Source organism: Mustela nigripes, chromosome 1 (genome assembly GCF_022355385.1).
Source record: "Mustela nigripes isolate SB6536 chromosome 1, MUSNIG.SB6536, whole genome shotgun sequence".
Classification (NCBI taxonomy): Eukaryota; Metazoa; Chordata; class Mammalia; order Carnivora; family Mustelidae; genus Mustela; species Mustela nigripes.
The window spans coordinates 261,416,637-261,441,158 of NC_081557.1; the positions used below are offsets into that span (position 1 = coordinate 261,416,637).

The 24,522-nt window shown below is 35.9% G+C and overlaps 1 pseudogene; it reads right to left on the bottom strand.

Moving 5' to 3' along the window:
- Positions 1-20,701: 20,701 nt before the first annotated feature.
- On the bottom strand, positions 20,702-21,316 carry LOC132015906 (rRNA-processing protein FCF1 homolog; annotated as a pseudogene).
- Positions 21,317-24,522: the final 3,206 nt, after the last annotated feature.

Here is a 24,522-nt window from a genome sequence, read left to right on the forward strand (position 1 = left end):
AGCCACCCAGGCGCCCCTACATAGAGTTTTATATACAACTATATGTTCAATTCTGAATTTTAGAAAAATACTATTACAAAGTTGCAACCTTCCTAAGCATTGATGCTTTCAAGAAGTTCAAATAGATGCAAAGCGAAGATTTTTCTTCGACTTGTATAAAAATGAGCTTCCTTGCCATGAAAGTTAATTGATCATTGTCTCCAAAGTCTCCAATATATGGACATAAAACATGTTTACATAGATATGCTTATATATGAATTTCTATATATGTAAAACTGTATATAGTTTAAAAGAAGTGAGCCAAGTCAAGTATTTGCAAAATGAAACACCCCAGTGTTCCGTAGAACAGAGTTTGAAAAATTACAGTTCTGGGTAGTGGTTCTACAGGGTTGAATCAGAGGTGGTATCTGCCTGAGAAAATGACACAGTCCTAGAGAGCCGCTCAATACAGTGCCCGTCCGTATAGCATGATGGCTAGTTCCCAACTAGAGTGAAAAGGTGCAGTTTCTGTTTTGTTTTTCCTCTCTCTTAAAACATCATTTTTACCATCCTACAGTGCTTATAAAATTAAAAAAAAATATGTGCCGTGACTGAGATTTAATGTTGGGTTTGAAAACTTCAAAGACAGAAGTAATTTCTGAAAATTCTTCCTGAAATTTCTCATACTCCCCAGTGACTATAACCAGGGTTATAAAAGGGCAATGTGTGGACCAAGCCCACCAGCAGCTTTTGTCAAAAGTAGGAGACCAGAATTTTTTTTCTGTTAATCATATGAGGAGATATCCAAAATATGTGATTTCAGACATCACCCATACTTCCCTAGGATTAATGTGATGGTGGAGGAAAATTTGCCAGTTCTTAGATTTGTAAAATACTACTTTATGACAAATGTTGATTTAATTTTAATTTCAATCTTCTTTTTGTCTTAAATATTTGGTCAATTTCAGTTTCAGATTTTTTGAATGGAGAATACATTAATACAATTCAAGATTTTAGAATGTTATAAATGAGTGTTCAATAAAAAGTGCCCATTCCATAGCTGTTCCATAGTCATCCAGTTCCTCCCCAAGGAGTCAGTGTTACCATTTTGTTGCATATCCTTCCACAAATTGTTTTATCTCGAACTAGTCAGTATTTATAAGTATGTCCCTCCCAATATGCCTCCCCTTTTAACCTAAGTGGTAGAGTGTTACACACTGCTCTTATTTTATATATATCTCCCCTTTTTAATATCTGTCCTTATTTTATTTTATCACACATATTTTTTTCTGAATGATATACCTTAGATATTACTTCATATATTTTTATAAGGATTTTATTCTTCTTTCTTTTACAGGGCATAATATTCCATTGAATGGATGCACTGTTACCTTTAGATATGGACAATCATTTTAAAATCAGGAATAAATCATTATTAGTGTAAATATTGTTGGGAAATATGATTTACCAAGAGATGTCTTATCACCCATTGATGACTTTAAGCCATGAAAAATTGAGACCTATTCCTTAAAATGGTACTGGGATCATCCATGTGTTACTTTAGTTTACATTTATCTAGAGGCTTCAGAATGGCAAATTCTGTTGGTTATTTCCATTTATACTCTCCTGTGTGGCCAGATTTTTAAAAACCCCATTGAATATCAATGTAGAAGTAAATAAAGGGTCAGACAGAGAAAATTCTCTCCATGCAAGTGAAAATAGGGAAAGTTAATTTTTGGTATAGTATATTTTAGTCATACAAAAAAGAAAGTCCGTAATTCTTATAGGTTGCCTAGAAGTAAATACCAAAAGTCTGTTTGAAATAAAGGAGATATGGCATTTTGTGCAGAGTGAAGAGGAAAATATTGGGAATAAGAGAAGGAAAAGCAGAAGAAAGGGATGTCTGTCCCAGGTGGTTTTCTTCTTCCTTCCTTTTTTTTTGGTGTTCAGAATCAGGTGGTGGAGGGTGGAGGTGAATGAGTGAGCTCTACCTGGAGGTACTATGTGACCTCTAACCCTGTGGTTAGTATTTCATGACCAGAGTCAATAGGCTATCTGTAGAAGTAGTAAAATTTTGTGGTCGAACACATAGTGGACAAACATGTGTGGGTGAGTTCTCTGCAGTAAGACACATTGTGAATGTTCTCGATTATTTTTGTGACATTGGACTTAGTAACTAAACTATTGCCAAAGGGACTATTACTCTCTAATAGTTTGAGCTACTCTGCTTGAGACCTGCCCAGAACAACATGTTCTTATCACAAGGCAGTTCAAGAAGGTCAGATGATGATCAAAATGATGGTGACTGTTCGGAACGCCATTTCTTTTTGGTTTGGAACTAACTTAAAGGAGTGATTAGGACTTAGCTTCCCAAATGTTTTTTTTTGCAGATTTTTTTTTTTTTTTAGTCTTTTCTCTAGTATTCCTGAATTTAATTGTCCTATTCCATGAGATTCTACAGTGTGTTATCCACACAGGGCAAAAAAATGCTAAATTCAACCTATGTACTTAGGATAAAGCTCTGTGAAGGCCATATTTGGCTACACTCAGGTACAGTAACAGATGAATTCACCAAATAGCATTGTCCTATCCCAACTTCAGACCCATGAAATAGGCATGTAAAATGTAATAATGAACAAAACAATGTTTTGTTCTTTCTGTCACTGTGCTATTGTGTTAATCTCTGCTCACAAGGGCTTCATGGTTGGCCAGGAGAACACTATCTTCTTTCTAAGAGTTCCAAATGGGAAGCAGGAGAAACTGTTTTGGGGTTTCTCCTCAACTTATTTGTGTTTCTACCTTTATCTTATTACCCTTGATGGGGAAAGGTTCTCTGAGTGACATTAGTCATGTATTAATCCTAATTTCATTCCTTTCGAATTTTCCTTTTGCTTCTTCTAGTCTCCCGCTGGAAAGCTGCTCCACATTTTATTGTTGGATAGAATGGAACGTCCCTTATTCACACTCAAGAGTTCTCTCTATCTAAAGCCTGTAAACAAAGAAGGAAAAAAGACAATGTAGGTTGAGACCATTCAAGTTTTGCTTTTAATAGGTGGATGAACAAGATTAAAGTAAATCTTTTCTCTGAACAAAAATCTCTCAAGGTTATTGTGTCACTTGAAAATGTAATAATGACAGATGCATATTAATACTTCTTTCTCTTTGCATTCCTGCTATCACAGTTTTAATTCTCCCCAAGGCATTGAATAGGGATATCATATTCAAGGAAGCAAAAAATGAAAGCATTAAAAAAATCATTTTTTTAAATACGTGTATATATTCATGTTTATGTCTATTTGTCTTATCTCTGCTTTCTTCCCTTCAGTATTCCCTAACATTTGCTTCAGAAATAATTGTATGCTCTCATTTAAGGTTTTCCTCTCCCTGTCTTGTGAGATACTTGTGGATTACTGTTGATATCCAGATCCTTATGGATATTACTTCTTTTACTGTCATTTACCTCATGCCATTTCTAAGTTCACTACTTCCTCCGATCTACTCCCACACCCTTTTAAAATCTATTTGGCACATTTGGATCCTCAGCTTTTCTCTCTCAAGCCTATTTCTTATCTCTTCTATGTACTTTCTTCCCCTAATTGAATCCTGGCTCTCCAGTTCATGGATGAGGATTCATTGAACACCAACTATGTACCGTCTTCTCTTTTCGGCATGTTGTATGTCACCAATCCATTGGCTTTTACTGCCTTAAAAAAGCCTACATTTTTATCCCAAATTGGTTGAGTGATTCAGATCACTCATGAAAGGGTCTCATTCCTAGGCCAAAGAGAAGCAGCTTTACTTTGTGCACCAAACACAGGGCTCAGCGCATTATTAGTTTGGATTTTGTTTTATAGGCGATGGAAATTCAATACAAATTTTTGATCCACAGAAGAGTAATGATAACACATGACATTCTGGGAAGATATTTGTGGGGACAATGTGGAGAATTCCTTGTGTTTTGAAGTATGTCCACCCATTAATGCATTACAGCAGCAAAACCGAAATGAGCGTGAGCAAGAGACTGAAAGCAGAAAGAGCTAAATGACTTCTGATTGATTCAACAGAAGGCAAAGAAGTCCTTTGTTGGAAAATAAAAAGGAGAGCTGTTACCATACAAGAAAGAAAACAGTTGGTTCAAGAAGATAAGGAACTGGAATTAATGGTGTTTTATGGGGGTCAACAGAAAAGAGGCAAATCAGATGCCACTGGCCAAGTCCTTTCATTGACAGGAAACACGTAGCAAAATTTTCCTACTGGAGGTGACCACTTGGCATAAGATGCAATTTCAGAGCAGTTGTGGCAACGGAAACCACTTGGGGGAAATTAAAGAGGAAATGAATAGTTGTCATATAGTGGTCATTATCAGGTAATTGTGCAAGCAGGAATCATGGCTATGACACATGTTTCTTTTGGTCAGATCTTACTTCAGGTTGAGCTGAAAATTCCTGTACAGAACTGAGCACCATGTGTTGACTCAAGTGCCTTAAATGCTTCCCATTTTGGTAATCTGTCACCTTCAGTGAACACTGCCTCTGCTGCTGTCCAGGTGTCCTGTACTCTCAGGATTCCTTTTCCAGAGCAGTAGTGAGCTTTGTGGAGCTCCAGGCTCTCTGAGACTCCCCTTGTTGGTTGTGGCTATATATATGTATATGTATACATATATATGGATATATATTTTGTATATGTATACATATGCATACATACATATGTATACATATACATGTATATGTATATATACATATACACATATATATTTAATTGGAGCAATTAAAAAATTATGAATGTTTCTAGATTTTTAAACAATTTCTTCTTACTTGTCATGATGAAGGAGAATCTTCCTGAAGTTGTCTTTGCTTTGATGGAATACCAGTGAGTTTAACACAGAGTTAGAAAATCAAGTAGGCAGATGTGACCCAAATGTCTGAATTAGAACAGAAGTAAGATTATTGGTATTGGCTATCCAGCAGTAAACTACATAAGGGGAGCCTCACCCAATGGTGTATGAATTAAAACTTTTAAAATGCTCTTTACTATAGAGTAAACAACATGAAAATATATGCATTTGAACAATATGTTTTAATAATGCTTGTGTTGGATTGAAATGTAGAGGAAAGGACTTCCTGCTGAATTTCTGCTACTGTGACATTATGGCTAGTCATACAACTTGCCCTATAGCAAATGGATATATAGGCTGAACCTCAGGGTTTTTTTTTGTTTGTTTGTTTCTTTTGTTTTTTAAGATTTATGTGTGTATGTATGTATTTATTTAAGAAAGAGAGAGATAGAGAGAGGGAGAATGAGCAGGGGGAAGGGGCAGAGAAAAAGGAAGACAAATCTCAAGCAGACTCCTCACTGAGCACAGAATCCAACCCAGGACCCTGAGATCATGACCTAAGCTGAAATGAAGAGTCCTGATGCTTAACTGACTGAGCCTCACAGGCTCCCTGAGGCTTCAGCTTTTATATCACATTTTAGCTTGTGATTGAGTTAAAAGCTTAGGAAATGAAAAGACAATAAAAATAGTTCATTGAATTGTCATTATAATTAGCCACATTGTTATGCTAGGGCTTGGAATATGTTAATTTTTACACTGTTAATGCTGGAATTTATTCTAACCTCCATCTTCTTCTAGCCTAGTCTGAAGCAGTAGAAAAACCTACACAAAAAGTAAAATCAAATGTATTTAAAACCTCAATGAAAGACAAAAATATAAATGTTGAACATGGCTGTTTATTTTCCCTTTAGTATTTTTATTCAAAGCTGTTGTAATTATAGGCCAATAATGTTATTAATATTCTGAACATTATTGTCAATGTTTATGGGAAACTAATTTCTTTTATTTAATTAAGTAATTCAGGTTTTATTTGTTATAGAATTAAATGTGGCTTTAGTTTGTCAAGGGGTTATATTTTTCCCTATAAAAATTTGCCTGTGAGGGGCGCCTGGGTGGCTCAGTGGGTTAAAGCCTCTGTCTTCGGCTCGAGTTGTGATCCCAGGGTCCTGGAATTGAGCCCCACATCACGCTCTCTGCTCAGCAGGGAGCCTGCTTTCCCCTCCCCCTCTGCCTGCCTCTCTGCCTACTTGTGATTTCTCCCTCTCTGTCAAATAAAGAAATAAAATCTTAAAAAAAATTGCCTATGATTTTTCATGAAATCCAACCAAAAAATGGAATTACACTGCCAGAAGTTTGCTTAGGAAACATCTCTGTATTTGAATAAAAGATATTGCAAAGCAAAAATGATGGGGTTTTATATTTATGATATTGTAGTAAGGTATTTTAAGATTAATTTTAAACAGGTGTGAGTCCAGATCATACAAGATCATTCTCTTGAAAGACAGCAGAAAGGTAGAGATGTCAGTCTTTTCAAATAAGGTATAGGTGAGAGAAAAGACAGGAAATGTATTTTCTTTTCCCTTTTTTATTTTTATTTTTTTCCAGTTTAGGACTCTTTGGTTTGGTTTGTACTCTGGTTTGGTTTGAATTGAATTTCATTCAATTACTTACCAGTGAAATTTTCCATTTGTAGGGGACAACCTCATTAAACAGCATGTGTGTATGTCCAAGGGTTTGTTTAACTTAAAGAGATACAGTATCTACAAGTTTTCCAAACAAAAATGGCCAGTTCAAAGTTCTATGACCAGTGGCATGTAAGCTGAAGCAATCAGTGCAAGACTGGTGATGTTCTGTTAAAATTTCAAAGGTTATCATGCGTGGGCTTTAGAATTTGTTCAGAGAAGCAGCGATAACCTTGCCTCTCTTTCAGTGAAAGTACAAATTTATTCCTCTGAGACCCATCATCCACAATTTAATCATTAATGTTCACCTCAAGAGTCAGGTAATCCTACTCCGCTAAGGATTATTTGGTTTCTTAGAGCTGGGTGCCTTTATTTTGTGTTTGCATTGTTTCAGGCCTGCCATGTTAGATGGTTCTTTTTAGAGTTTAATTTTAATGCAATTTATTCGACTCAATATCAAGTGGCCTAAAACAGTTATTAGGAGTCTTAGACAGTCTCTGTACAAACCATAGGATTAGGCTTGCAACTGAATTGCTGATCTCAAGTTTAGGCTTTCTGGTGTTTAGTTTCTAAGTTGCTGAAAGAGAAATTGAACTTGATTTTATTCTGTAAACCAGATATCTCAGTTTTAAATGAAGAGATTTTGGGGGCATTGGTTAACCAAGACTGATCTTTCAATGAAAACATACCCACAGTAATTAGTTTGGGTTGAATTTGCCAACAAAAATCATTTAATAGATGCTTAGTATGCAAGCACACTTAGTTACTCTGTGAGTACCTCCTAAAGCTCATTCGGGTTTCCCTTTTCCCAGTTTTAATGCGATAGGTTCTGTGTTTTCTTTAAAGTTCCCCAAAGAACAAATTTGCCTTTCTACTCTACAGTGTATACCCAAACCACAGTTATCTTCTGATTTCATCCTTTCACAAGACACAAAAGTAAATCTTTTTTTTTTAAGTGTTGCTCTTAAAATATTTTATTTGACATATATATTTAAAATGTATATTTCTTGGATATTTGAATAGAAGTTGGTTAATCTTCCTTTTGAAGGGATTCAGAACAAGAATCCCCAAAATGTATGACTCTGGCATGTGAACCATTTTGAGCTGAAGGCATTGAGAGACACTGTGGAGCCAAGAGAAACTTTTGCTTATTTAGCTAACTACCTAGAAGGATCTAAACTGGGGATCTTTTGAAGAAGATGAGTTATTACCAGAGAAATTTTATCTGAGAGGCCCATCTCAGGGTTTGGCAAGACAAACATCTAACAACCTAACATCTCTACTTATTACCCTATTAATTGCCGTTTGAAGGCCCAGGCCACTGTTCCATTCCTTAGTTCAGGATGCATATATACCTCATTTTACCTCTCTTATCTTTAAACCTTTCGTGTATGTGGGGTTCCATACATTAGGAGTTCAACTTTATTTTCTGTTAGTCTGTTTCATGTTAGTTTAATTCTGAGATGAGCCAGAATAATCTTTAAAAGGTAGAGAAAAAATTTTCCTCCCCAATCTCTTCTTTCATAGATTATCTATTTTAGGTATTTTAAATGAAAACGGGAATAATGGGAAACTACTAGATCCCAACTAGAAGAACCTAGTGTTTTGTCTGGGCTCTACCACCTACTTGAATTTTCATTTTAAACAAGTTTCTTTTTCTCTCTGGGCTATTCTCATTGTCTCCAGTGTTGTTGAAAGAATTATATTTAAAGTTATTTAAGAAATTATGTTGCATTGATACATAGCATTATAAGAATCATTAAAAGGTGTTGGAATAGAAGACTAGTACATATTTTTTTTTTAAAGATTTTATTTATTTATTTATTTGACAGAGAGAGATCACAAGTAGGCAGAGAGGCAGGCAGAGAGAGAGAGGAGGAAGCAGGCTCCCTGCTGAGCAGAGAGCCGGATGCGGGACTCGATCCCAGGACCCTGAGATCATGACCTGAGCCGAAGGCAGCGGCTTAATCCACTGAGCCACCCAGGCACCCCAACAATTTCATTTTTATTTGTGAGTATAAATAGCAAGCTTTAAGGTGAGCAGAGAAAGTCAATTATCATATAGTTTCACTTACTTGTGGAGCATAAAGAATAACATGGAGGACATTAGGAGAAGGAAAGGAAAAGTGAATTGGGGTAAATTGGAAGGGGAGATGAACCATGAGAGACTGTGGATCCTGAGAAACAAACTGAGGGTTTTGGAGAGGAGAAAAGTGGAGGGTTGGGTGAGCCTGGTGGTGGGTGTTAAGGAGGGCACATATTGCAGGGAGCACTGGGTGTGGTGCATAAACAATGAACCTTGGAACACTGAAAAAATAAATAAAATAAAATAAAATAAAATAAAATAAAACAAAATGCATTAAGTCATATTCAGTTATTCTTTTAAGTGAAGACAATATTGAACAGAATTTGTCTCAGAAAATTCAAGTAGTGATTTGCCATACATAGGGATCAAATCATTTGTTCCAAAAGAAGTGAATTGATAAATAAAATACTGGAGGTAATATTGATCTCCATTAAATGTAGTTATTTTGTCATAAGAAGAGGGAGCATAATAAACTGGTTACTTGTCTAAAAATAATTTTACATGTTTTATATTATTAATTCAACAAACACTTGTTGAATATCTACTCATTCATTTAACAAATATTTATTAAATGTCACTGGTACCATACACACTAGGGATAGAGTGAGAATCAAGACAGTAAAGTTTTAATTCTCAAGGAGCCTACAGTCACGAGTGAGAGTTGTTTTATAATTAAGAGTGCATTTAAAAGGCAGGGTGGAAATTCAGATGAAATTCAGGCTGTAATAAGAAGAACGGCCAAGAGCTGAATTCCTCTTGGGACTTTCATTTTCAAAATATAATAGCAAATATCATTATAATGTTGAATGGAATTTCAGGGTTATGATATTTTTACAAGGATATGTTATTTTTAACAATAGTTACATCAAATTTGTAACATCAGGAGTTTTGAGATATTTCCTTCTAGAGTTCTGACAACCCATGCGAAATCAGCCTTGCCCCTTGATGTTGGTTAAAATGTAGGGAATCTGGAAGAATTCTGTGCATGTTAATTAACCAATTAACCTGTGGGTTCTGTAAATCTTAGGTGTACAGCAAAGTGGAGCGATTGAGAGAACTGATTCCTGAACCCAAACTGCCTGGATTTGCTTCCTGACCCCTCTACTCACCAGTGTACACCCTTGAATAAGCTAAACTACTTAATCTGATGCTTCAAGTTCTTCATCTGTTAAATGGGCATAAAAATAGTACCCATCTCCATTGTTAAGACTAAATTCATGTATATGTGGAAAGTGCTTAGTACAAGGTCTGGTCTGTTGGAAGTGCTTTTTAATTATTTCTTCTTAGGAGTAAAACCTCATTTCCCCTGTCCAATGCTACCCAGTTTTGACTCTAAGGAACTTACTAGGTTTTAGACACAGAGAGGAAAGATCTTCACTTTTTAGTAGGTTCAGGGGAATCAAAATTGTAGAAAGAACCTTCTGAATGATCCAGCTCCACCTCATTGTTTCATAGATGAGGAAACAGTGACTCAAAAAGTGAATTACTTGTCCAACATCACTAAATAAACTCCTGTGAAGCAGGTAAACCCAATATAATTTTGTTACTGATAGTCGTGTAGCTGGGCTTACAAAATATCCAAATGCCTTGTACTCCCCTGGATTACAAAAACCTACAAAATTGAACTGAAATCTAAGAGCTTCAATTTACCCAAGGCTACGAAGGAGCTAAGAAAACCTAAGCCAAGTTCAGGTTTCCCGATACGCTTTTATCATCCTTCTCTGATTCGAGAAGCTCTTTTTGTGCTTTTAGATTTTAAGTATGAGGAGAACCTTCTCCATATGCTATTTCAAAATTTCAGATTTTAAAACCTCCTACTTTGTAGTGCTTTCCTAGGTCAACTCTGACTTTGGCCTTCTGGTATTTCTTGTGGGTTATGTGAGCCCTGAGACCAGAACCTTTGTTTAGAAGGAGCAGTGTAGAGCTACAAATGCTGAAGACAGATCAGCTAAATGAAATACTTCTACTCTCTTTGATAAAACAAAACAAAACAAAACAAAAAACAAACAAACCAAAAAACCAAGAGGGATTGGTGGATTATGGAAATCACAGACCACTGAGGATAGCGCAGTAGCAATCTGAGATGTCTCATATAAGGAATTCACTTTATCAATGTGTTAATTTATAGCAAGATCAAGAAAAATCTATAGGAAAAAATACTCTCATTGTATTAGGTAAAATAGGAAAAGTAACTGTACTGCAATGCTTGTGTCAGCATGAAAACTCTCAAGTGTGAATTAACTAAATTCAGTTTGATTCAACTGACCATGTGAGATATTATACGCCATCCTGGCCAAAGCACCCATGGAGAGAGAGAGAGAGGCAGGAACAGTAGGTGCTATTATTTATAAGGAGCGTTTCTCAAAAAGTATTTTATTCCTAAAATTTTGATAGCTATTAGTTCTTTGTTGGAGTCAGTTGAGTCTTTTGATCTCAATCTTACTTTTATGCCATTCTCTGGAGTTCCATTCGTATCTGTGATGGTAGATCTCTAGAAATTGTAGATTTAAGATTCACAGTTTTAACTATTTTCAGACAACTCCAAGGGTCCTTTGTTCATACAAGTTTATCATTGCCATAAGGCATACATTTTCATTAATGATGTTGGTATGTGGAATGAATCATTCACTTTCTCATTATTGAGCAAGGACTTGTTGTGCATTTACTATATGCTGATCAATCACGGAGAAGGTCTAGCCAGCCCCACATATACTTCAGTATTGCTTTGTAAGTTTCCAGTTTTCATGGGTCTGTGCAGTGACTCATTAGTGTGGTATTAGTAAATTCAGAGATGGGGAAGGAATTAAGATCTACTGTACATTCCCTAATATATTTCAGTCTTTAAACGGATATTTAATATGGAATGGTCCTTGTGACTAGATCTGATGAATGGGTTCTGATACACTCTTTCTGTTGCCTGATTCTCTAATTATGTGAGTGGCATCACACATCTCTTGGTTTACTTTTTCATAGCACCCAGAATCTTTTGTGTTAATGTGAATCAAACTGAATTAAATTGTCAAAATGTCCTGAATTCATTAGCTCTATAGGTTCTCTGTTGGTATAGCAAGGTTTTTATGGGGTATGCTTATAAACACAAGGTTTGCTGCAATTTATTCTAAAATTTAAAAAAATTATGGGGCTCCTGGGTGATTCAATTGGTTAAGTCTCTGGCTCTTGGTTTGGGGTCCCCCCAGAGACACTGGGTGCAGACTCTGCTTCAGATCCCCTCTCTCTCCTCCTCCTCTTCCTCTTCTCCTTCCTGCTGGCATTCTCCCTGTCGCTCTCCCTCAAGGGAATAAATAAATAAAATCTTTCAATTTTTTAAACTTGAGACCAGAATATCAGACACTACAAAGATCTATGAATTTGATGTATACTCAAAGTTGTTAGAGTTTATGAGAGGGTATGTGTGATCTCTTAGGTATTAGAATCAGTTGAGCAACTCTGATGGCAATGGATAGGTTCAAAAGGATTTGTTACTTGAAGCACTGAAGCTTCCTGTTCTGCTAGATTTTTCCCTGAGGAAAGTTAAGTCTATTGATTTTTAAGGAACAGGGTCGTTTAGATTTATATTCTCTGCAGTCAACTGAACAGTACAAATAATCCTTCTGGATGCAAGTAAAATACTAACTTCAAAAGATGGACTTTAAAATACCATAGTTCTCTAATCTAAGACATGCATTTATTTTATTGTTGTAATGTTTCTAAAATTTGGAGGTATCAATTGATTTGTGTTTTTAATTTTATTTTTTTGAATTTGTGTTTTTTAGTGCTTTCCTTTTCTCTTCTTTCCCTCCTCTCAAAACTTACTATTAAAGTAAATTATTATTTAATTATTAAATTAAATCTATAACTGATATCATATTAAAATGGAAGAATAACATAAATCAAGTGGGATATGAGATGATCAGTTTTCATTTCATTTTAACTTCATGAAATATATGTAGTTCAAAAGACAAGTTGAGCAGTTATTTCTCTGAATTTTTCAAATAAATGATATTTTATTAACATTTCCAATTTCCCACAGGTTTAGCAAATTACAGAACTCTGGTAGTTAATCTCATGTAGCTATAATCTTTACTTACACACTAGATTTTATGAAAACATGTTAAAATCTTCACATTGAAAATATTTGCTCTTAACTTTATTTATTCAACAAGTATGTGTTGGGAATAAAGCATTTTACTTACATCTTTAGCATAATTCCTGGTGCTGTGCAGGTACTCAGTAAATATTTAGGAGATGATTAACTAAAACAATGAAAGCTCCCTATATTTCAAATGAGCTAAAGATTTCTCTAAAATCTTAACTAAGGGGCACCTGGGTGACTCAGTGGGTTAAAGCCTCTGCCTTCGGCTTAGGTCATGATCCCAGGGTCCTGGGATCGAGTCCCGCATCAGGCTTTCTGCTCAGTGGAGAGCCTGCTTCCTCCTCTCTCTCTGCCTGCCTCTCTGCCTACTTGTGATCTGTCTGTCAAATAAATAAATAAAAATCTTTAAAATCTTAACTAAGAGTATATGGTTAAATTCTGTAAATATACTTAGTAAAATAGAAACAAAGATTTAGCAAAATTCAGGTTGTCAGACTGAATCAGAAATCTGACTCTCATTGTTTAAAGATAATAACTAGTAGAAACTTGAAAGATTTTATGTGTAGTCATTAAATATGTGCAAATATATGTAATTTTTGTAACTACTTATTCAAAATGTTGATTTGCAGATACTAATGTAATCAAAATGAAGGGGTTTTTGAAAATGGAACTTACACCTGGTTTCTTCTGAAAATGTTTGAATATTATTTATTTTCACAAAATTATATCATTTATAAATAATAGAAAAAAATCTATTTAAGTGATTTTTTTCATTTTAGGTGGCATCTTGGTTCTTACAAGTATGCATTTGTGAGAGCCTTGGACTTTGCTAAAAATTGGAGGTGACATAGATCAATTTTCAAAGTACAATTAGTTTTAATTTACTTGAATGCATGTAGATGTGTATGTGTATGTGTGTGTTTTGTAAATAAAGTAGCTGTGTTAGAATGTAACTTTCCTTAATTTTTTGTAGGTCAAATTCATTTCAATTTCAAACATACTGAAGTGGAGCAAGTTTCATCTTCATTAATTTAAAGTTGATGAAGGCACACCACCCAGTTATTTCTTCTACGTTCTTGCAGCCTCCCAAAGCCGTTCCTAGGGTAGAACACAGGGCTCCCCTCTCTTTCTCAAGCACTGATTTTTTCTTTACCTTCCCTCTGCTCTTCAAGAAAAAGAGAATCTCTCAGGTAAGTCTTTCATTGCAACCTCCAGGGACCATATTCTTGCACCTCCCTCCACATCTTCTTTCCCCTGGAGTTTATTTTTAGTGTCTTCTCATGTCTTTTGCTTCTCCTCAAATATTTCTCCCCAGCATTTTGTCTACTTCAAGAATACTCTCAGCACCTCTAAGAGCTTAAGTTTTAAAAGCCAGAATCAAAAGGAATTCTGTCCATGCTGTTCATCCTTTAATATCCTTCTTCCAAAGCACTCAGAACCGATTAGCCTAGGTATGATCCCCCCCCCACCCCTGCCAAACACACACAAAAATCAACATTTTTTGGAGAAAGGAAGAAAATTTACCAGATCAAATGTTATTCCACTGCATAGGTACCGGTATTTTATTTTGTGGGGGAAGAGGTCATCTTCAGTTTCAATTTCTATTTGTTTGGTAAATATCCGGTGACTGTAGTGTCAACTGCAAAGATTTTGGGAGTCTCTATACAAAATAAGGGGATCCTGAGTCTTTTTTTACTGTCACATGAGGATAGAGGCTAGAGAAATGATCTCTCCTGTGATGAGTGGGAGAATGATAAAGTAGGACTCTCTAACAATGAGCCTTAATTTATTTAAAAAAAAATTAAATAATGCTGAACACCAGAGGAAACTTATGAATAATACACAGTAACTATTATCCCTCGCATTTGTTGCTATAAGGTTGAGTCAGAGAAGTAATTCACTCCAAGGTCACAGCCTGTTAGTGGCAGTCAGAACTGTTTTAACACTCATTTTATATCAGGATTCTGCTGGGTGTCTGGCACTATTCTAGGCACTTAGCATTTATGTAGAAAACAAAACAAAACAAAACAAAACAAAATGAAATAAAATAAAATAAAAAAGATTTTTTGGTGTTTTTTTTTTTTTTTTTTTTTTTTTTTAAATTACCCCTCCTTAGGAATTCCAGATTAATTTTGGCTGCTTCTTTACACTGAAGTATGGTTGACATCGAGTGTTATATAAGTTTCAGGTGTACAACATACTAACTCAACAATTCTATACCTTACTCAATGTTCACCATGATAAGTGTAGTCATCATGCAATGTTATTACATTTTGGACAATATTCCCTATGCTGTCCTTTTTCATCTTTGTGACTTATTTATTTATAATTGGAAGTTTGTACCTCTTAATCCCCTTTATCTATTTTGCTCATCCCACCACCCAGCTCTCCCCGATAACCACCAATTCTCTATATTTAAGAATCTGGCTTTTTGCTTGTTTATCTGGCTGCTTTAAATTATATCATTCTAAGATTTTTTAAATGGAAGATGTAAAGGTTCTTTACAAGAAGCGTGTAGGTTAGCCTTGCAAGTATATTCTAGAGTTACTCTGCCCATTCCACTAATGAAGAACAGGATATACGTGAGTGGACCTGTGTATTTTCTCCTCTTTCTCCCTCTTGCCACCTAAAGTTTATTCTGCTTGCTAAGCATCTTGGACTCTTTGTTCTCATTAGTTTGCTTGGATTTTTTAGACACAAAAATATCCACATCCACATGTACTTGTGTAACAACATGTAACAATAATAGTAGATATAATAATAAAGGAGTCTATTTAGGTTACATGGTATGTGCCTGATACTTCACATGTATTAAATCAATGAATCTTTTCAAATTAATGCATATCCCCAACTTATAGTTGAGGAGACTGAGGCGTACAGAAGTTAAGTAACTTGTGCAATGTCAAAAGCTACTGAGTGGCAGAGACAGGATCATATCCAGAGAGTCACTGTATTTAGTAACTTCCCTAGCTGAATATAGAAGTGGAAAAGTAAGATCTATGTGGTCTACTTATAACACACCCTGGGTTTTTGACAGCAGATTAGAGGGAGAAAGAATTTCTATAAGCTAAGTTTAATGTCTCTGGAATTGCTTCTCTAATTTGGGTGTACTATGGCCACTCTTTGCAAAATTCAAAAATAATTTTTTTTCACATTGGAAAAGGTAGAGTGGTCTTCCCAGGTAGAGAAATCTAGTATTAGAATCCATAGTTTTACTTACCACATTGTCCCTTGCAAAATGTCTTTCCACTGATGTTTAAAATGGTCTTAGCAAAACATTTGAGACATAACAAAACTTTCCTAGTGTTTCTGAAAATTATGTCACTGTCATATTTAAGTTAGTGATTGTTTTATTGTGTTTACCACTTGTGCTTTTCAGAGCTGTTAGCTGTAACCCACATTATAGAATGTTGGGACTCAATTGTTGAATCTCTGCCCATAAGATCTCCCTGACTGGTACTACAAATACTGAACTCAGCATTTCTCTTTCTCCCAAAAGCTAGGCTACTCCCTGAAGGTCATTCTTTCGTGTGGACTTTCTGTAATTCATTTGCCCAGAGTATACTTTTCAATGAACATAGTTCACTCTTTGTTGATTAGAGTTGTAAAGTATTTGCTGTCCGCCTGAGTTTTGCAAATTATCTGTGGTAAAGGATTAAAGTGTAAACATCAGGTCATTGACCCTCAATGCAATGGATGGTCTGACAGTATAGTTTAAAAATCTTTAAATGAATTTATTATTTAATACATTGAAGGATTTCTTCAGGATACTTTGTTGTATGCAAAAGGATTTACGAAACGATCCAGATGTGATTCTAAAGCTTAAGGGGTTGAATATTTCTCTATATTAAAATTTTAAGGCACCATGAATGAGTGAAAGTGCATATTACTTGTATCTCTATTTAGCATTCATAGCCTAATGTTTTGTATCATAGATTTTGTTTGGCCCATATTAGTTTTTTAATTTGTAAAATTGTTGTGAGAAATTGTGCATATTGATATTTTTGTGCTTTTCAAAAAGGCCCCAAATCAATTTTAATACAGTGTATATTCTCAAGAAAATTTTTTGAATTAACTATTTGTCCAAATCAAGCATAACTATAAATCAATCTCATTTTTGCATAAGATTATCTAAATCTTAGGGTCAAGATACCAATTGCTTCCTCTATCAGAGATGTGGTGTGACTAATCAATTAATAGTTGTTCATGAAGATAACCAAATGAGATTATACAGAGATATCCATTTACAATTCAGTGGAGCTACAGTAAAAATAGAAGTTTGTTATCTTTCCTATCAAGGTAAACTTGGTTTTGATCATGTCACATATATGTATAATCAATCAACAATTACTTAGTGAGTTCTCACCATATTTTCACCATATATTTAGCTCTGTAATGCTGTTGATGCAAAAATAAGAGTAGAGACTCAAGACCTCTGCTGCCTTCAAGGTACTAATAAAGTAACAATAGCTGTCCTAACTGACAGTTACCAGCAACTGCATAAATGTTTGGGTCTTCTTTCCCAGACTGCTACACCATAGACACTCGAGTTCTCCCCTTCCTCCATAGCTGTTAATGAGGCTTCCTCCTCCACCCTCAGACTTCTACATCATAAAGTACTGAGGTTTCTGTCCTTAGCACCCATCTCTTCTTTGTCCACACTCTCCTCCTGGGTGATCAGATAATCTCACTTAAATCCATGCCTTCGGACACATCTCTGTATTATTTTTTCAAATTTTCACCTATAGCTAGCACTTCTCCCTTGAGTTCCAGATTCACATATTGAACAATGATATTTCTACCAAGATATCTAACAGGTATTTCAAACTTAACGGGTCAAATGGCACTATCAATTACCTTCCTTCTCTTGCCTTCCTCTCTTCATCCCTTCCCTAAGCCTTTTCCATCTTCATAAGTGTCTCCATCACTCTTTCATTTGTTTAGGTCAAAAACTAAGATTCATTGCCAAGTGCTGCTTTTGCCTCCCACCTCACATCCAATTTGTCAGTAGGAACTGACAGCTCTACTCCTAAAATATATTAAGAATCTGCCCACTAATCACCATTTCCTCTGCTAGAATCCTTGTCTAAACCACCACCACCTCTCGCCTGGGTTAGGGCCATGGCGTGCTGGTTTCCCCACAAACACTCTTGCCCACTGTGTTCTAGGACATCTAGACAGAGGTCTCTCTAAAGCTTAAACCAGATCTCACCATTCTGTGGCTTAGAGATTGACCTACGACTTCGTGCAACAGCCAAAATGAAGTTCAGCCTCTTTACTATGGTCTAGAGAGCTCACATTCTGCTTCCTTCTGGACATCATCTCCTACTCTTCTCTTGTTCACTGCACTACAGCCATGCCAGCCTCCTTTCCAGACCCTCTAGAACCTTCTCTCTTACTGCATTTTTTCCCTTTGACCATCCCTTGCTTCCTGCCCCAAATCTCACCATGCCTGCTCTTTTTCTTCATTTAGACTCAACTGAAATGTCACCTCCTCAGGCAGGCCTTGTCTGATACCCTGTTGTAAAGCTGTAGCTCTTCACTGGTCAGATTCTTTCTCAGTACCTGATTTTATGACCTTCAGCTTATCAGTATGTGAAATTAGCTCTTTATTCATTTATTTACTTGTTTATTTGTTGTCTTTCCCCCTGGAATATAATCTCTCTGAATTCAAGGAATATGTATGTTTTACTCAATGCTTCAGTCTCTAGCACCTAGAATGAAGGCTGATGGTGGGAGGCCAACAAAAAATAGTTGTTATGGGCTGTCTAACTGGTCTTTATATTCTCACCTTATTTATTTATTTATTCAATGCTAATTCTTAACCTTTAAATCAGAGAGTCCAGAGCCAATTATCTCTAAGGACTTTTCCAGTCCCATGATTTTGCTCTAGTGTCTTAAAATTGTATTGGTCTGAATAATGAGGACAGCAAAATGTCTAGGTTGAATCCATATTCTTAGACCTAGATCAAGTCATGTCTCTGACACACTGTCCTCAGAGTTCTCTCCAGCCCTTGCTATGTGGACAATTGCAGTGTCTCCGACAACCAGACCGTGGTCAGAAGCATGCTGTTTTGTCTTCTTTGTTAACGTACTCTCATCTGTGTGTTTATACGTACAATTTCATTTGAACACTCTTTAGTATGAAACTTAGTTTATTTTTTCTCATGGCAATAATGAGAATGCAAGCTAAAATTCATCGAGTGCCAATATGTGCTAGCTACAGTGTACACTTGACATGCTTTAGTTAATTGAATCCTCGTAGGAAACCCATGGATTAACATTATCCCCAATATGGAAGAGAGAAAATCAAGGCACAGAGAGTTGAAATAACTGCTCTTTATGAAGGTATGATAATGCCTCATACACTATCTAGCATAGAGAGTAGAAATCTATGAGAAATCTAATAGATGCCAGATATTCATTCAAATGATCTGATTAAAAATGAGAAAGAGAGTATAAAATATGCAGTAGCAATTCTATGAAGTGTCAGTACATCTCATCCAGAACACTTCTAGATAATTATGAAAAGGATACTCATTACCATGAGTACCTTGTTTTTTTTTCTGGTGGCTGCCTTTGCTGTGGCTTAAATTTGTATTTATCATTCCAGTCCACCCTGCCTCTGCTTAATCCAGCATTTTTGTATCTGAGCACCCATCTGTCTTCAAACAAATTCCACAGATGTCTCATCTAACCTACTCAGCTTGAAAGGCAATCGTCAGTACAGTTAAACTGAAAACAAACTCAAACCTAATCTCCTAGAGGACCAGGTCTTTGTGTGGGTTAGAGGACTTTGCTTTTAGAGTTATGAAAGAGTGTTCTTTCTACGTGTCTTCTAGAAGTGGGAAAGCAATAACTGAAGAGAATGTTGGTTAAGATATTTTTTTGAAATTAAGCCTTGTATGACTGTTTTAAAAAGAGTAGAATAAAATAATATGAAATAGTGGAATCCAGCTTTTACATTTTGTCAGATTACCTAAAATTTGAAATAGTCATGGATATTTTAGTGCTGGGTGACCAGCATGGTGGCTGGTGCCTCTCTTCCTCTCTGGTTTACATGGTTACCTCTACCAACTATCTATCTTGCTGCTCTAGCCACTGGGATTATAAAACGCAAGGCCTGTGTGACACTTGGAGACCTTATTTTAGGGGAGTAAGGAATAAAGCATAAAACAAAAAGGATAGATCCTCATGCCAGATTTTTACTGCTCAGACCAAAAGAAAACATATTTCGGCTGCCAGTGCCAAAGGATGTAGTTTTGTGAAAAGAATGACAGTTTTTAGGGACTCTCAGTAGAGAATAGCTGCTCTAGTTTTTGAAAGACATCATGGATTAGATCTATACTTAGAATAAATCTATACATAGATTAGATCTATGCTCTCCTGAATGAAGAATGTATGAGTTCATAATCCTTGCTTTGTTGCTCACTAACTTTTGACCTTGGGCAAGTTCCTTAATCTCAATTTCTTTACTTTAACTTCAGTTTCCTTATTTGCAAAATAGAGATAACAACGGTGCTGCCCTCTTAAGGTTGTTTGTTGCTGAGGATAGGGATTGGCACATTTTAGGCACTTTGTAAATGTGGAATAAAAGGCTGTCACTTTCCTTCTGACGTATTTAGCAGTGCTTAACAGAGTTGATACAGGTTGTTTGTTTGCTTGTTTAAGTAGAATCTGGGCATGGAGCCCAACATGGAGCTTGAATTCAGAATGCTGAGATCAAGAGCTTATAACCAACTGAACCACCCAAGCACCACAGTGTTGATACAGTTTTAACCTAATGTAAATTAACTTGTGATTTTTTTTATGAGCAATCATCTTATTTATAAAAAGGTGCAACAATATTTAAAATGATACAAAATATCAATTTCAAAACAACATAAAAAAGTGAGTGTATTTAATCATACTCAGTTCATAACAGAGGAAAAAAGGAAGAAGAACAGTTCATGCTATAGCATGTTGCTAATATGAACTGGCAACAGAAAAACTTGGTAAAGGAAGGCAGAGGAACTCTATCTTTTAAGTTAGAACAGAGAGGCTCCATAATCATCTGGCATCTGCTCAATATTGTACCTATGGTTAGAAATGTACATGATGGGAACTCCAGGGATCAACCAGATCCTTCGTTCAAGGTCCTGGTCAACTGTGGCCACCATATAACACAGTATAACACTTGCTGAGTTACTCTCTACTAAGCAATCATCTGCATAGATTCCCTTGTGTGTACATGGTAATCATTCAAATCTTGGATCCTTGGCAATTCTTAGAGCCACTCGATACTTCTGCCCCAGTTTCTCAATTTCAGCCATTACACAGTCAGTTATACAAGGGATTTACACTTGGCATAAAGACAGTCCATCATAGACTGTACTAAGTCAAGTTTGACTTTAATGGAAAAGTTGATAAAGTTGGTATCAACCAGGATGTGGTAAGGTGGGCCCAGCTGTGTGTTATATTGGAAGAATAAGCAGTAAGGATGTTCGGGGACTTCTATTTCCTTGAGGGCACTGCGATCTTTCTTTTCTTTTCTTTTTTTTTTTTAAGGTTTTAATCTATCCTTTTCTTTAAGCCTCTGATCTCAGAGACTAAGCATTCGCTGCAATTGTCGCATACTTCCTTGCTTTCTTTTGCTTCCCCATGTTTACGCTGTACTCTTTGTAACATGAGATTTTTGCATTTGTCTCCTTACCACGAATAAACATAAACTTTCTATTGCTATTATTTGCAATATTGATGATAAGCTCATGAACTTTTATTATGCTTTCATGGATATCAAGGACTTGGTGGACACTGGACTGGAGACTGTTCATTCATTCATGCAACGAATAATTGTGGAGTACCTACGGCATGCCAAGAGTGCATGTGATTACTTACATGAACCTTCAGTCTGCTAGAGATGGATATTCAATAAACTTCCTTAGTGTTTTCCACAAAATATTAACTTGGCAATTTTTACTCATTTGATTTAATTCATGGGTTTAACAACTATCTATTAAGTGTCTAATACTAAACTGAGATTTTGTCAAGAATACAATGAATTGAGAAAATCCTTATTCTTATAAAATAATTAACATTTAATAAAACCATACAAATATAAAAGATATGACTAAGAACTAAAAAATAATAGAGATTATCAGAAGAGAGTGAAAAGAATGAGACTAGGGAGAGAATGTTCTGAGTTATGTTCTGAAGAGGAGGAGGATTTCTATAAATAGAAAGCAAGGGGCAACCATCATGGTGGGAGACAACCTAGCACGCAGACGCTTTGGTCTGGAAATGAACTTGCATTCTAGGAAACCAAGGGGATGACTTCTCCGCACCTTGCACAGCCTTCTCACCTATACAGTGTTGCATACTTTGATACTTTGTAGGCTTGCAAAAATGTTACAGTGAATATCACTGACTTAATGGAGGACCTGACATGTAACAGAGAAAGAGAAAATATGATACCGGAGACTGTTTCTTCATTTATTTGTTCATTTATTTCCTCATCCATTCAACAAATATTATTGAACACATATTATATGCAGATCATGTGTTATCCACTGGGGACATTGCAGTGATGGGGAATGATAGAGCCTCTGCTTTTATGGATATTATAAACTAAACAGATTTCTGAACATTTTGAATACTAGGAAAAGAAACCTGGAATTTATTTAAAATAAACTTTACAAGATTTTAGGGAAAGGAAAATTTTAGGATTAACGAGAGTCGACAGGGACTTGAGGTATGTATGTTAGTTGAGTTTATTGTAATAACTCAAGCATGATTTGGTGATTGCTTGAACCAAAAGTGTGTACCTGTCCTGGGATAAGGATAAATGTGAGATTTTGGAGGATGGATCAGAACTATCTAGGGACAGACTGGATACTTGAGATTATTGAGAAAGAGGTGTTAAAATTACTATCAGAGTATAAAATGTGTGACATGGAGAATTACGGTATAATAAGCCACATGGACAAAATTGGAAAAGAATTAGATTGGGAGTCCTGGTAGGAAAAATGCCAAATTGATTCTGAACATACTGACATACTGAGCTTATTTGAAGTAGATTTTAAGGTGAAGAAAGGATCTTTAAGTCTTTTGACAGTGACCACAGTAAGAAGTACATTCTACACAGTGACCTAATATGGATGTATATAGCAAAAATTTCACAGAATAATATGTATCCTACTATATATAATGCACTCTGACCCACTCAATTCGTTTTATTTTACTAAAAAATACTGGCCATGATACTCTAGATTAATTTCATGACCTTGTTTGAAAAACTGTTCTAAAGATAGTTGAAAACCAGTACCTTATAGTAGTTGATGGATTGCAGAAATTTCTGGTGATAAGGAACAAGCTAATATAGATTTAGGATTGTGCTATTAGGTGTCAAGATAAGTTAAAGTTCACAGGATATAGAAATTCTTCCTAGATGATCATGGCTACAAATAGACTCTAACATATGAATAAGTTAGTTGTACATACCACAGAGTGTGGATAACAAATAATAATAGAAATTGTATGCAATAGGATCTTTTTCCCTATAAAACATGTTTGAGTTTAAAAAAGAAAGATGTCTGTATTAATGTCTGATTGAGCCAGATTTTTCCTACCGAGTAAAGGAATGATCCTATTATCCTCTCCTCTCATCCTGGTAGACACATTTCATATGTTATATTTCCCAGGAGAGTACTTAGAATTTTAAGTTGTAGTTAGAATGAACCAAAGCATAACTTACACATGGACTAATTTAGATTAACATAGCCGTCCGTTTCATTTGGCTAGTGAAGAAGCAGCGGCACTCATGCGGTCAGTGGCCCCGACAGTTTCTCTCCAGATGGCTTTGCTTCACAGGATGGTTGAATTATTGGAAAGATTTTGGGATTTGAACTCCATATTTGAAGTTTGCTTAAACTAAACTGAATACAGAAGAATATAAATGTGAGTTAGTATTGGCTTTGGACATGGTTGGATATGGATGGAGGGGGCAAAGAAATGCCAGCTGTATGGCACATGCTGAGAATTGAGCAACATTCTGGACAATGAATGTAGCTCCTAGGCCAACAGGGTATATTACTGGGCTATTTAAATAGACCTGGTATGCCTCTTGGACAGAAAGTTTTTGTTTCTTAAATTGGTCAAGATCAAAGTAAGTCAACATCTGCTAGCCTGTTTACCTCGAGTTTCTCTCTCTAACCAAATCAATTCCAAGGGAGAAGTTCAATGAGCATGAAGAGTGTGGGAGGATGTTGAGTAGGAATTTCAGATTCCTCAAGGCCTCTTACCATATGGGTGCAGTTGCCTCTTGATTAGTCAAATTAAACTGACACTGAGTGAAAACTTTTAATGGCTCCTATAACCAAGGAATGCTTGGATCTGTTGTTAGATATGGTGAACATAAGACATGGTTGATGCCTTCAAGGACCTTATTATGTTGGGGACATAGGACACAAATTGCAACATTTCATCTGTAAGGAAACATTAATCTAACAGTCTTAATGGTCAAATGAGAGAGGGAGAAAAAGAAAGAGAGAAGTTTCTGAATGACCAAATAGAGATTCCATAGTCCAAGCACCAAGTTCAGGCCCAAATGGTAACTTATAAGGGTCAGTGAATATTCTGTAAGTTAGGACCTACCTGGTGAGAGTTGAAGAACCATGGGACCGCTGCCTCAGGTTTTTTTCTTCACTTGTTAGCTCTCTGAGGTCCCATCCACTCGGAATTCACTGACAGAACAGCCGCTCCTTCTAAAATGGCTCTATTTCTAGGAAGATTGTGTGTGGTTTTGTGGAGGAAACACAGGGTCGACAAGATTGAGAGCATGAGCCTGAGATACGGACAGGCTCTTAGATTT